Here is a 12,841-nt window from a genome sequence, read left to right on the forward strand (position 1 = left end):
GTAAAACCTATATATTCCAAAGAATCATTATAACTCTGACTAAGAAATATAAAGAAAAGGAAAGATAAAAATATTAGAAAAGAAGAAAAGTTGAAAAGGACCTGAGCGAAACAGATAACGATATCAAAATATCAAGATGTATTTTTCTATAAAATATTTTTGATTCCACTCGGGCCCCACGTTGGGCGCCAAAAACTGTAGTATGTATCGGATAGCTAGGTTGAAATTGCTATGCAAATTTATCGGATTGAATTCTATGGCCTGGCACGCATATTTATCCAGCCTTATTGCTCGTCGTATGGGGGGGATCTTTGCCAAAATTCAATTTGTTTCTTGTTCGTAGTCACTACCAGTTTAATAATATAATGCGTGCAAATTCGTAAGAAAAATAGAAAGATACTTAAAAGAGAGAAAAACTAGAGGAAATTCTACTATAGTCCAGACAGAAAAGAAAGAAAAGAGGATTAATTGTCATCACAGTATGTAACAGTCATGCATAGTTGGTAGTTGCATGATAAGCCCACCCATCCTGTTTATCAAATGATCCACCAAAAAGTAAACAAAATCAAAGACATCATGATAAACCCAATTTTTATACTCCCACTTTTCCTACCCTTCAAAATCAAACCTCAAAAAACGTTTAAGCCATATTCAAATAATTCCAATTTTTATTCATAATCAAAAATATCATTTTTTCAGCCTATAGCTAGACACAACAAAATCATACAATCTCGAAGAAATTCGACTTAAATTGTAACAACAAGAATAATAATAAATCCATAATCCTAACGCATCAGAAAAATAATAACAAAAAAATAATAAAACAAACCTAATAATTATGAATACTACAAAAAAAATCATGAAAAAAACTTAATTTCAAAAATTTTAGGTATATAAGATCATATTTGAAATTTGAAGGAAAAATAAAAAAATGAATAATTAAATTAAATTATATCAAAAACATAACATTATTTTTTTATATCAAAATTTATAATATTTTCAAAAAAAACATTCGAAGAGAAAAACAATCAAATAATCACCAAACAAAAATATTTCATATCAGTATGTAACGCAAAAGAAAAATGTATGTGTGTATGATCGTTACATTTGCTTTTTTTTCACAGCAAATCAGCTGTTGTGTCAACGACCTGCTTTGTTACAACCGTATGTACAAACATACATACATACGAGTATGTTAACAGCATTCGATTTGATCAAATAGTTTTTTTTCGTTTTTTTTTTTAATTTTATTCAATAATCACACCAAATATAAAAATAAGTATTTAATTGCCGATGTCAACAGATATGCCAGAAAAAAAATACAATTTAATAATTATTAATTCGAACAAAAATAAATATAAATGAAACATACAGTAGAAGCAATGCAAACAGTGCTTTCAAAACTGTAGCTCTCATTGAAATGTTAACGAAGGTAGGTTAACAGCACTTCGTCTGTTATTGTTCAGTGTAACATTGGCATATCCATTGGCAATCGTATGTACACAGGAAACAAATTAACATTGAACAAACACAAATAAAGGAATCCTTTAAAAGAATTAATTCAATTAATTTGGTTTTTAAAATAATTTATAATTATATTTTTATAAATTAGCATGTATATTCCCAATTAAATGAGTGCAATAGGCAAAACCCAGAGAGATAACGGAACAGTTACTCTCACAAAAAACCCAATGATTTGTGCTTGTTCAATGCGGTACGATATAAGAGAATTTGAACTTACTTGATGATCGATTGAACTCCCACGATGAAAGGCCTTTCGAACTGGGGTAACAGCAAAGCGATCAGCAATCTCTTTATACGATATTTAATACCATAACTCTATTTCGGTGTAAGTAAATGCGTATTTGAATATTTTGTGTGACTCTTCTAGTACTGATTATATTTTTGTTGTTGTTTTTTTACTTTTTTTACAAGAAGAAGGTATAGAAAATTATGATTTTTTTTTTACATTACCAAGTACACACACACACTCTTTTGCTCTTAATTTTCGTTTTAGTTTTAAGTTTGATTGTTTCACTTTCAATATATTTTTTTATCTCTCTCTCTCAGAATTTTAACCAACCATTTTAGGTTATTTAAAAACTGATTCAGACATCATTTTGTGAGTTAAATCACTGACTTTTCTATGCCGAACTTTACTTTATGCGAGATGTAATCGGCAGCACTCGCTGTAACCAACGCACTCTAACAACTAAATCCAATCTCCGACAGAATCTCAGTCTCCTCTCTGGGCAAAAAAACACACATGTAGAGTGAAGGGGATGTCGGTATGCAAAATGCACCGGGGAAAAGGTTATTCTTAAAAACAGATTGAAATGCACAATAGAAAAATCAGCGCTAAGCAAATTGGACTTTCATATAAACAGGAAATCTTACCAATTATTATATCAAATTCTTAATTTTATGGTATCACCAGGATATCAAAGAAAAACAGCAGCTAAGCAAATATATGCAATTCCACACCAACGACCAGGGGATGTTGTAAACCAATCGAAAGGTCAAACCAAAACGTTTGCACCAACGTTTGAAAAGGTTTTATACAAAATTAATGATGTTGTCAGCTTTTTTTCTTCGCCAGTTTAATAAAAAAAAAAACACTTGGGATATTAGGAGCAACCAATAGAAGTTTCTTTTCGCCAACAAGATTAAAAAAATTTAGTGTTCACTAACCAAAAGATTCTCGAAAATGACCAAGATGGCTACTCTGCTACCTCCTTTTGTAATCTCGGTTATAACACTATGATTATGGCTGAATATCAATACAAAGAAAAACTTCCAAAATCAAACATGGCTCATTCGAATTACTAATACTTCAACATCTCATTACAAAAAAAAAAAATATACAAACGTATTGGTTAACAATAAACTAATAAATAAGTGGAAGAAGAAAAGCATAATTTCTCACCACCTTTGTAAGGGGAAATTATAGCAACCAAAGGTATATTAGGTGACTCCGAAAATTTATGTTATTGAACATCTACCATCAGTATTTGAAACCATTATGAATTTGAAGCCAAGTAAACAAAAAAAAATTGATTTCATTAATAAAAAATAAAAAGAAAACAAAAAAATTTTTTTTACCCACAGTGAGATTCGAACCCGGGTCTCACGGATGGGAACCAGAGACACTCCCACTAGGCTACCGACGAGATAGGGGCGAGGCTAGCAAAGTATCTAGCACACCCCCTCGGAAGTTACTACCATACAATACGATATATTAAAGTGAATGAGAATGCATTTAATGTTCTAATAATCTCAATTCGGTACTCTACGCAACATTTCATAGCAATCGGACAATCTTTAAGCATTTGTTGCGCCATTTAGAAGAAACAGTACTTACGATTTTCAGTTTTTGCATTTTTTGATAGACAAAAATTTGGAAGTGTTTTGGTATGCTTTTCCATTTTTTACATTTTTGTATTGATTTTATACATATTCTCTAAAGGAACTATGGGTCTATCTTGTTTCCTCGTTTCCACATTATGTTTGTAACAGACAAAAGAAAATGAGATAGGCCCATATTTCCCTTAGAGAATATGCATAGAATCAATACAAAATTGTGTACAAGTCGTCCATTTTTTAACCGATTTTTTTTGATTTTTCTCATTTTCGAAAGCTTATTTAATTGCCTTCCCCGTAATATAATAAAACTTATACGGCTTGATGTCAAAATTTCTTCGTACAGTCCGAAGAAAAATAAATTTTGTAATTTTATGCGTATTTTTTCACATTTCAACCACTGTAACTCAGTCAATCCTCAAACGATTTACCAAGTATATACCTAGTTTGAAAGAAAAAATTCTATTCTTTGAATGAAAAAAGAATAATATAAATCCGTTAGAAAAAAAAGATGTTACATTTCTTTACATTTACCGTTATAAAACTAATTTTCGAACTGACCCAGAAAAACCAAAGGTATATTCGTGGTCCAGAGACTCCAACTAAACGGGATTGGTACACTTGAAAAAAAATTTTGTTTTGTTTTGAATCACAGTGTAATCTAGAATGGTCAAAACGAGCAAAGATTCAAATGTGTATATATTGAGACTTGAGACTTATTTAAAAGTTGGTGTATTTTCACAAACGATTTACGATGTGCAACTTTTGGATTAAATTGAGAATGTTGACAAATTGTGGTGGGAGGTATCAGAAAGACTGGACCAATGGCTCCCATATTCGGATATGATCAAGGTTTGTTAGGAATATTACCAAGTTCGTTAGGAATATTACCCCATCTTCGAACTTCATTTAAGGTTGGAAGAAATAAGGCTGAGGCAGTTGAAAAACATCCTCAAACTACTGAAATTTGGAAAAAACTCTGGACAGTGTACCATCTTAAGGGACAAAATTAACAGTGCGATCTATATATGAACCAACGTAATGCGCAGAAAATCGGAAAAAGTTTTGAATGAAAGCAAAAAATGTCGGAAATAGCATCACATTTTAGAATAAGTTTCGATTTGTTCGAATTGGTCACCTTTGGCACGAATTATGGTCTTCCAACGGCCTATGAAACCGTCACACGCTACCAGAATGTTGCTCCGCGGTATTTTGGCCCATTCCCGGCGAAGCGCTTGCTTGAGGTGATCAACACTTTGGTATTTTTAGTGCCTACTTTGCCTTCCAAAATACTCTAGACACAATAGTCAAACGGATCGGTATTCGGAGATTTTGGTGGCCATTGTGCGCTGGAAATGAAGCCTTGCGTGCCCAAAGCTTTAATACATCCTCCAGAATATTTTCTCATTAATATTCGGCATTTATTCACACCGGCGCTTGAGTTCTGGTGGCCAACCGAAGGTGCACATTTTCAGCTGACCTCTTTGGCAAGTAAACACGATCATTATACCCTTCACCACACTGTGGTACAGGGTATTATTATGGCAAAAGGAATCGAAATAGACCCATGGTTCCTTTTGAGAATATGCATAGAATCACTTTCTGAGTCGATTTATGCATGTCCGTCCGTCTGTTGATGTTAAATTGTAAACAAAGTACAGGTCGCATTTATGATCCGAATTGGATAAAATGTGGCACAAGCCACTTATTCGGCCCAAGGATATAGCTCCTATATATATTTTCGCCCGATTTTAGGTAAATGGTGCACCAAAGTCCCTGAAAATCATTCGATTTGCACGAATTTTGGCATAGCTTACTGAATTATATCTAGAATGATGTGTGCTAAGTTTCGTGGAAGTCGGTTCAGATTTAGATATAGCTTCAATATATAGTTTCGCCCGATTTTAGGTAAATGGTGCAACAAAGTCCCTGAAAATCATTCGATTTGCACGATTTTCGGCATAGCGTACTGAATTATGTCTAGAATGATGTGTGCTCAGTTTCGTGAAAATCGGTTCCGATTTAGATATAGCTCCCATATATAGTTTCGCCCGATTTTCGGTAAATGGTGCACCAAAGTCCCTGAAAATCATTCGATTTGCACGAATTTTGGCATAGCTTACTGAATTATGTCTAGAATGATGTGTGCTAAGTTTCGTGGAAGTCGGTTCAGATTTAGATATAGCTTCAATATATAGTTTCGCCCGATTTTAGGTAAATGGTGCAACAAAGTCCCTGAAAATCATTCGATTTGCACGATTTTCGGCATAGCGTACTGACTTATGTCTAGAATGATGTGTGCTAAGTTTCGTGAAAATCGGTTCAGATTTAGATATAGCTCCCATATAAATGTTCATTATACCCTTCACCACACTGTGGTACAGGGTATTATCTATTTGTGCATATGTTTGTAACAGGCAAAAGGAATCGAGATATGCCCATGGTTCCTTTTGAGAATATGCATAGAATCACTTTCTGAGTCGATTTATCCGTCCGTCTGTCCGTCTGTTGATGTTAAATTGTAAACAAAGTACAGGTCGCATTTATAATATGATTTAGACGAAATTTGACACATGCCACTTATTTGGCCCAAGGACGAACCCTTCTGAAAATGGAGAAAATCGGTTCAGATTTAGATATAGCTTCAATATATAGTTTCGCCCAATTTTCGGTAAATGGTGCACCAAAGTTCCTGAAAATCATGAGATTTGCACGAATTTTGGCATAGCTTACTGAATTATGTCTAGAAAGATGTGTGCTAAGTTTTGGCACAGCGTACTGAATTAACTCTAGAATGATGTGTGCTAAGTTTTGTGAAAATCGGTTCCGATTTAGATGTAGCTCCCATATATAGTTTAGCCCGAATTTCGGTAAATGGTGCAAAGTCCCTGAAAATCATGAGATTTGCACGAATTTTGGCATAACTTACTGAATTAAGTGTAGAATAACGTGTGCTAAGTTTCGTGAAAATCGGTTCAGATTTAGATATAGCTCCCATACATAGTTTCGCCCGATTTTAGGTAAATGGTGCACCAAAGTTCCTGCATATTTTTTTGATGTGCACCAATTTTGGCATAACATACTGAATTAAGTCTAGAATGATGTGTGCAAAATCCTATATATATTTCCGATTCCGATTTTCAGTACAGTCCATAGCTAGGCCGATTGATACAGAAGTTAATATAAATTAATCGCTTGCAAGTTTCCTTGAAATCGCTTCAGATTCAGCTTCAGCTGCTATATATAAATTTGACTCATTCATGTTAATTGTACACCAAATAATCAATCTGATTGACATTAAATTTTAAACAGTGAATTGCTTGCAAAATGACATGTGTAGGAATTGATGTTAGTCGGTTTAGGTATTGATAAAGATCACATATATAAGTTCGTTCAATTTTATGTCAATGTTACTTCGAAAAGGAGACGTCTTTTAGGATACATTTGTAGAATATACCCAAAGTGGTGAAGGGAATCGTATAGTCGGCCCAGTCCGACTTTACTACTTTCCTTACTGGTTTCGGCAGTTTACCACTTTCGATCAAGCGAAGCAACTCTTTAGCTCATTTGAGTCTATTTTATTTCAGATGCGGTGTAAGTTCTTGCACTTTTTTGTATTTCAATGGCTTACCTCGGCCTCATTTTTCAATATTTGCCGAATGGAATATTGCGGTATGTTCGGCTCACGAGTCATATTTCGGCCACTGCAACGCGGATTTCGATTAAGTCGCTTCTTTACTTTTCGAACAATTGATGTTGCTGTTTTCTTCCGTTCATTTCCTTGACGTCGGGCTACGCTACCAGTATCATGGTAACGAGCGATGGTACGAGACATAAATGATTTATTCACATTTAAATGCTGGAGTGCTCTAACGATAGCAACTTGTGGTTTTCCAGCCAAATATAAAGAAATCACACTATCGAGCTTGAATTCTATCACGAATAACTTTTTTCTGGAAAATTCTCACCAAAATTCTTTTGTACGCTTGTAAACAAAATAGTGAACTGTCACAATAATTTTAACAGCTTTCGGACGAGTGGCATAGAAATAACAGCAGTCTCATCCTTACATGCCATTTTTGCCTCAATTTGGTACGCGGTGCAAAATTTCATTTCAAACGAACAAACATTGGACTTTTGTGTACAAATTGCATGAAATCGGTCGAGGCTACATAGGGAGCTGTGTTTAACCGACATAAACATAAGAAGATCCTATAGAATAATTTAAAGATATTTTTTCGTCACGGGGCCCAAAGGGTTAAGGGTAAACACAACAATGTACATATAATATAGATTTCGGATATATTTTAAAACCGAAATGAATTTAAAAATAAAGTTTTAATGTTATCCCCTAAAATATACGAAAACATTTATTTTATTTATAATTTTTTTTTGTTAATTCGTTCACAATTTTTTCAAAACGTCTAAACAACGAATACCAATGAAAAAAAAAATTGTTATCTCTCAATGACCTACATTTCAATCTACCCACATATAAAATTCTTTGGAATTATATTGAGATAATGTACCGATTTAAATAATAAACTTTTTATACCCTACACAACTATGTTGTCAGGGTATTATAGCTTTGTGCAGCCCCAAATGTTTGTAACGCCGCGAAATATTGGTCCTAGACCCACCTTTAAGTATACCGATTGTCATATCTCGACTAGCTGAGTCGATCTAGACATGTGTGTCCGTCCGTCTGTCTATTATAATTTGTAAACACGATACAAGGCACAGTTATGGACCTATCTTCACGAAATTTTGCATGTAGGATGGGTTCTGGCCAATGAAGACCCATATTGTTTTTGGAAAAGATCGGTTAATATTTAGGGGATGAAATGGACCAAATACTAAATTTTTGTCGGTTTTTCTGGTCGCTCCAGAGGCCGCAATTATGGCCCAAACACCGCGAATTTTTGCATGGAGAAGGGGATCGGGCCAGAGAATAATCGTGCGTGTTTTGATAAAGATCGGTCAATATTTAGCGGGTCAAATGGACCCTGACTTTTGTGAAAAATGACAACATTTGTATTCTATGGCATATATATTTACTCCTGGAGGATGTAGATCCGAGGAGTTGATAGCATATCCAAGAGGAGTGGTTGGCCTTTAAATTGATACCAAATATAGTGATGTATCTACTCAGATGTTGGAGTTACAGTCAAATATTTATAGGTGCTTACGTATTCAGATATTATTTAGTAACCCATTACCACATTAAAGGGGGAAATATCGCGCTGATGGCTTTAAAATTTTTCATGAAGTTGCAGTTATGGTCAAGAACAACGCCTACAATTTTCGGTGATGATCAGATTAAAATTTTGGGATGAAATGGACCGAAAACTTAATTTTTCGTGTGTTTTCGAGTCGAGTATGATCCGAAAATCACAACACAACCCACCGTGAAGGTAATCTGGACACGTAATTAGAAGGACTGTACTGAATATTCGAAAAAGTAAGGAAGAGGTGTTGTTGACCTCTAATCGGGCAAGAGGGGGCAAATATCACGAAATATTACTCAGACTCGGAATAAACATCCTCAGAAAGTTAGAGTTCGTGGTAGTTGTGTAGGGTATCGTATGGTCGGCCCCGTCCGACTATACTGCTCCGCTCACTGGTTTTCAAATATATTTCTGTGAAATATAAAAATTAATTTCACTGTTACTAGAGTTGCATATTTCAATTGAATTTTACAATACATCAAAATATCTATATACTCGTATGTACATATATTTATTACAGTCCAAATATTTTTCATAATAAATATTTCCTCCATTTAGTCGTTAGACCGATTTATATTTTTACATTATTCACAGAAACAATAGCCTTTGTTTTATAGAATTTCATAAAATGTATGTATGTAGGTACACATTTTTATATATTTTCTATTAGGGCCTAAACGCATCATTGTTCGACGATGATCAATGGTGGCGAGGTAATTTCAGGTTATTCATACATAGATAAATAATTCCAAAGGAATCATAAATTTGTTCATAATATTAAAGGCTAAATTGTTGTGCGTTGCATTTTATGGCAGAGGTTTGCGAATAACTGAAATAAATTTATAATAAATTTAAGGGGTCAATACGTAATTTATGCGTTCTAGTATCTTTAGACAACGAGGTTCGCGGATACTATTATAGCCTCAGATAGTATGCAAAATACCCTTTGAAAAATCTTACCACACATGTTTTCATTTGTTAGTTTTTATACCAACCACAAATGTGCTATAATTTGTCACTTTGAGTTCTTGGTAAGTTTATCAAATCGTCACAGATAATGAGTCATTGATCTATGTGTGTGAGCTCCATACAAAAAGTAATCGTCAGACTAGCCAAATCCAATGAAAGTAGTTCATGGAGGAAGCACTTCGCAGCAAATTGGCGCTTATTTCTTTGGCAAACCTGGCAATATGGCGACTCTTCTGCATAACCATTCTTTGCCTGAAGTCATCGGAGAGATTCCAAATTCGGATAAGAAAAGATGAATTATAGACTCAATTCAGAGCCTGTTTAGTCGGCCGTGATGGGTCATCCGTAATGCTTGTCCAACAAGTTGTTGTTGTCAGAAAATGTCAGCAGCATTTAATAATTTTCCAAAATGATTTTTTGTAGGTATCTTAATCGGAGTGGAAATATTTCGAGTTGCTTGAAATTCTTTGAAAAGCAAAAAAAAAACCAGTAAGGAAAGTCGGGCTGGGCCGACTATATGATACCCTTCACCACTTTGGGTATATTCTACATATGTATCCCAACAGACGACGCGTTTTTGTTATATATCTATATCTGAACCGATTTCAGGGAAAATTGCCAGAGACTAATTTATATTACTTCAGTACGTTGTGTCATTCGGCCTTGCTATGGATCTTTTCACGCATCTTAGCAACATCATTTTATACTTAATTCTGTACTTCAGTAGTGTTGGCGGTTTATATGGGATACCATTTGTATTTTGTTTTTATAAAAAAACAACTATTTATTAGAGGGGAATGTATGGCATTGATTGCCGAGGGGAAAGGCAGGGAAGACTATAGTTTCGGATCACGCCACTGATCCTCATCAGTTCCCTTAGTTTTTTGTTGGGATATTCTCCCCAGAAGCTATTGCTTCTATACAAAAACCTTTCAAACCCAAATGTCTCTTGTAACAAAGCGAAGTACTTTGCTGACCAACGTACCCTATTTCAAAATTCGTGCAAATCGAAAGATATATAGGGACTTTGGTGCACCAATTACTTAAAATCGGACGAAAATATATATGGGAGCTATATCTAAATCTGAACCGATTTTCACGAAACTTTGCCACATCATTCTAGACTTAATTCAGTGCGCTATGCCAAAATTCGTGCAAATGAAATGATTTCCAGGGACTTTGGTGCACCAATTACCTACAATCGGGCGAAAATATATATGGGAGCTATATCTAAATCTGAACCGATTTTCATGAAACTTAGCACAAATTATTATAGACCCAAATGCCAATACGCTATGCCCAATTTCGTGCAAATCGAAAGATATATAGGGACTTGTTACACAATTTACATTAAATCGGACGAAAATATATATGGCAGCTATATCTAAATCTGAACCGATTTTTCCCAATTTCAATAGGGTTCGTTCTTGGGCCAAACAAATGAGCTGTGCCAAATTTCATTCAATTCGGATCATAAATGCGACCTGTACTTTGTTTACAATTTAACATCTACAGACGGACGGACATGCATAAATCGACTCAGAAAGTGATTCTATGCATATTCTCAAAAGGAACCAAGGGTCTATCTCGATTATTTTTGCCTGTTACAAACATATGCACAAAGACATAATACCCTGTACCACAGTGTGGTGAAGGGTATAAAAAAAAGTAAATTCAACAACTGTGCTGTTAGCTTCGGAAGATTGAAATATAAGTAGACAAAATGAATGATTTTAGTCCGTCTTTCTATTAATACCGATCATGACATTTAGATCACGAATAGTATTAGATCCAAAGAATTGGAGTTGAAGTTTCAAAGTCTTCTCTGCTTTGTAATTCTGACGGAACCAATTTAAATGAGATTGTCGGCCTGCTAACTTCCATAAATGTCTCTTATTTTTGTTTTCTTTCCAGTCCGCTCGTTATTCCATAAGATTTTGTGGTTCTCATTACCTCAGTTCTATGTCTTCTATCAGACTTTCACATGCCATAACTACTCTTATATCTGGTCTTCAGTCGGAATTTAGAGTGATTGTAACCTGCATTTAATTTTTGTGCGCGAATTATGTCCTGTATAGATACTCCCTCTTCATATTTTATCGAACTCATTGTGGAATGTATATTAAATTTGTCACTCTACTTACAACACCTTGAAATATTCATCTGAGATTCCATAAAGAATATATACTTTACTGATAAAAAAAAAATCTAAATGTATATTAGACACATCCGTCTGTTTATTGAGCTTGATAGATAGAGATTGCTACTTCTACTAAGAAAATGCGATATATCGGCCCACTTTTTTGATAGCCCATTTTTGGGTATTTTGAGAACGTTTTCAACCTAATGTACTCTAATTTTATATTTTGGGTCCTTACATGGTCGAAAACTTTTACTACAAATTATCACTCTTTATACCCTTCACCACACTGTGGTACAGGGTATTATGTCTTTGTGCATATGTTTGTAACAGACAAAAGGAATCGAATCCCACGGACGAACCCTGTTGAAAGCGACGAAAATCGGTTCTGATTTAGATATATCTCCCATATGTAGTTTGTCCGCTTGGGACAAAATTTTACACAGAGTACTGAATTAGGTCCAGAGTGATGTATGCGAAGTTTTGTTAAAATCGGCTGAGATTTAGATATATCTCCCATATATAGTTTGTCCGATTTTATGTGAGTGATGCACCAAACTCCCAATATTTGTCCGCTTGGAACAAAATTTTGCACGGAGTACTGAATTAGGTCCAGAGTGATGTATGCGAAGTTTTGTTAATAAGAGATTTAGATATAGCTCCCATATAGTTTCGTCCGATTTTATGTAAATGATGCACCAAACTCCCAATATTTGTCCGATTGAGCCAAATGTTGCATAGCGAATGCAATTGAGGAAAAAGTGATGTGTGATAAGGTTTGTTGAAATCGGTTCAGATTGTGATATAGGTCTTATATATTTGCTTAATAGGCCCATGTGTTTATATATAGCTAACTCACATATTTTTACTCGATTTCATACAAATGGTATACCAAATAATCCAAGGCTGTCTGTTTGACATGCAATTTTTCATTGATTTCAGAATGGTATGTGTATGGGATTTTTCAGTTGGTTCACAAATCTACCTATAGCACATTTTATTTCGACCGATTCCATCTCAATGGTCCTCCAAAGATACTTTGTCTGTTCTATCTGCAGTATATTGTACATATTAACATCTCTGGTATGTACCCAAAGTGGTGAAGGGAAGTCGGCCCCGTCCTACTTGAACATTCGTTACTGGT

The 12,841-nt window shown here is 34.6% G+C and overlaps 1 long non-coding RNA gene across 1 annotated transcript; it reads left to right on the forward strand.

The window, feature by feature from the left end:
- The first annotated feature begins 4,419 nt into the window (after positions 1-4,419).
- On the forward strand, positions 4,420-7,335 carry LOC133337262 (uncharacterized). Its single transcript, XR_009754581.1, has 2 exons — positions 4,420-4,619; positions 6,923-7,335. It is a non-coding gene; the product is annotated as an uncharacterized LOC133337262 (long non-coding RNA).
- The last annotated feature ends 5,506 nt before the right edge of the window (positions 7,336-12,841 follow it).

This window comes from Musca vetustissima, unplaced genomic scaffold (assembly GCF_032173495.1).
Source record: "Musca vetustissima isolate MV318-11 ecotype Yass unplaced genomic scaffold, APGP_CSIRO_Mvet_v1 utg238663, whole genome shotgun sequence".
NCBI lineage: Eukaryota > Metazoa > Arthropoda > Insecta > Diptera > Muscidae > Musca > Musca vetustissima.